This window comes from Nansenia antarctica, assembly GCF_963989245.1.
Source record: "Nansenia antarctica genome assembly, chromosome: 16".
NCBI lineage: Eukaryota > Metazoa > Chordata > Actinopteri > Argentiniformes > Microstomatidae > Nansenia > Nansenia antarctica.
In genome coordinates this window covers 27552366-27554865 of record NC_137686.1, presented here as the reverse complement: position 1 = coordinate 27554865, position 2500 = coordinate 27552366, and the positions used below count along the sequence as shown (strand labels likewise).

Sequence of the window (2500 nt, the reverse complement as noted above, 5' to 3'; positions counted from 1 at the left end):
ACATACACACTAACCATGTCAACCTAAACACATACACACTAACCATGTCAACCTAAACACATACACACTAACCATGTCTTAAACACATACACACTAACGATGTCTTAAACACATACACACTAACCATGTCAACCTAAACACATACACACTAACCATGTCAACCTAAACACATACACACTAACCATGTCAACCTAAACACATACACACTAACCATGTCTTAAACACATACACACTAACGATGTCTTAAACACATACACACTAACCATGTCAACCTAAACACATACACACTAACCATGTCAACCTAAACACATACACACTAACGATGTCGGGAAGGTTTCCTTGGTAACCAGAATCTATTGAGGTTCAGGACAAGCGCTTGGTGTCTGCTTTAGTGGGCGGCAGGAAGCCTAGAGGTCAGAGAGGTCAGAGAGGCAGCTAGTCTAGAGGTCAGAGAGGCAGGAAGCCTAGAGGTCAGAGAGGTTAGAGAGGCAGGTAGTCTAGAGGTTAGAGAGGCAGGTAGTCTAGAGGTTAGAGAGGCAGGTAGTCTAGAGGTTAGAGAGACAGGTAGTCTAGAGGTTAGAGAGGCAGGTAGTCTAGAGGTTAGAGAGGTTAGAGAGGCAGGTAGTCTAGAGGTTAGAGAGGCAGGTAGTCTAGAGGTTAGAGAGGAAGGTAGTCTAGAGGTTAGAGAGGTTAGAGAGGCAGGAAGCCTAGAGGTCAGAGAGGTCAGAGAGGTTAGAGAGGCAGGTAGTCTAGAGGTTAGATAGGTTAGAGAGGCAGGAAGCCTAGAGGTCAGAGAGGTCAGAGAGGTTAGAGAGGCAGGTAGTCTAGAGGTTAGAGAGGCAGGTAGTCTAGAGGTTAGAGAGGCAGGTAGTCTAGAGGTTAGAGAGGCAGGTAGTCTAGAGGTTAGAGAGGCAGGTAGCCTAGAGGTTAGAGAGGCAGGTAGCCTAGAGGTCAGAGAGGCAGGTAGTCTAGAGGTTAGAGAGGCAGGTAGCCTAGAGGTTAGAAAGGTCAGGTAGTCTAGAGGTTAGAGAGGCAGGTAGTCTAGAGGTTAGAGAGGCAGGTAGCCTAGAGGTTAGAGAGGCAGGTAGCCTAGAGGTTAGAGGTCAGAGAGGTCAGGTAGCCTAGAGGTTAGAGAGGCAGGTAGTCTAGAGGTTAGAGAGGCAGGTAGCCTAGAGGTTAGAGAGGCAGGTAGCCTAGAGGTTAGAGAGGCAGGTAGCCTAGAGGTTAGAGAGGCAGGTAGCCTAGAGGTTAGAGAGGCAGGTAGTCTAGAGGTTAGAGAGGCAGGTAGCCAAGAGGTTAGAGGTTAGAGAGGCAGGTAGTCTAGAGGTTAGAGAGGCAGGTAGTCTAGAGGTTAGAGAGGCAGGTAGTCTAGAGGTTAGAGGGGCAGGTAGTCTAGAGGTTAGAGAGGCAGGTAGCCTAGAGGTTAGAGAGGCAGGTAGTCTAGAGGTTAGAGACGCAGGTAGCCTAGAGGTTAGAGAGGCAGGTAGTCTAGAGGTTAGAGAGGCAGGTAGCCTAGAGGTTAGAGAGGCAGGTAGCCTAGAGGTTAGAGGTCAGAGGTCGCTGGTTCGATCCCCGCCTCGGGAGGGAGCTGCATGTGAGCTGGTGTGACCGGAGGGTTGCTGGCATCATATCTAGGGTATCCTACCACTGCCGTTGGGCACTTATCCCATTAACTGCTCCAGGGGCACCAAAGATGGCTGAGCCTGTGCCCAGAGCCCAGAGCTCTGTTCTCCCTGGGGGGGGGGGCGTTTGCAGAAGTACATTTGGTGGTCTCAGTACTTAGTTTGTACTTGTCTGCTGTTCAACGATAATAAAGCACAATCTTATCTTCCCTTTTATTGTCAGACAAACGGTCTGACGCTCACAGATGGAGAGCCTGGAAACCCCCCTCCCCTCCCCCAGGGGTCTCCCCTACGCAAACACACACACACACACACACACACACACACACACACACACACACACTCACACACACGGGGGCTTTCATGCAGGACAACTAAGGCAACAGGTTTCAGACGGATGGTGTGTGTGTGTGTGTGTGTGTGTGTGTGTGTGTGTGTGGGCGGTCTCTCTAGACTTCCTATTGGGATCCATTACATACAGAATCAATGAATGGTTTTGTTGTCTTGTGTCCAATACTGTATCTCCACACATTACTGTATTCCCCCATCTCTATCTGTCTCTCTGTGTCTCTGTATGTCTGTCTCTCTGTATCTGTCTGTGTGCATCTATGTCTGTCTGTAAGTCTGTCTGTCTCTCTGTGTGTCTGCCTGCCTGTCTGTGTCTGTCTCTATGTCTGTCTGTCTGTCACACTCTCTCTCTCTCTCTCTCTCTCTCTCTCTCTCTCTCTCTCTCTCTCTCTCTCTCTGACACACACACACACGCGCGCACACACACACACACACACACACACACACACACACACACACACACACACACACACACACACACACACACACGTTGTGAACCAGCCCCAGGACACCTTCACCTTCGCCATGAG

The 2500-nt window shown here is 49.8% G+C and overlaps 1 protein-coding gene across 1 annotated transcript in view; it reads right to left on the bottom strand.

The window, feature by feature from the left end:
• Positions 1–2500, bottom strand: part of LOC308171394 (N-acetyllactosaminide beta-1,3-N-acetylglucosaminyltransferase 2-like) — a 14110-nt gene that overhangs the window by 10665 nt on the left and 945 nt on the right. The window lies entirely within an intron of this gene.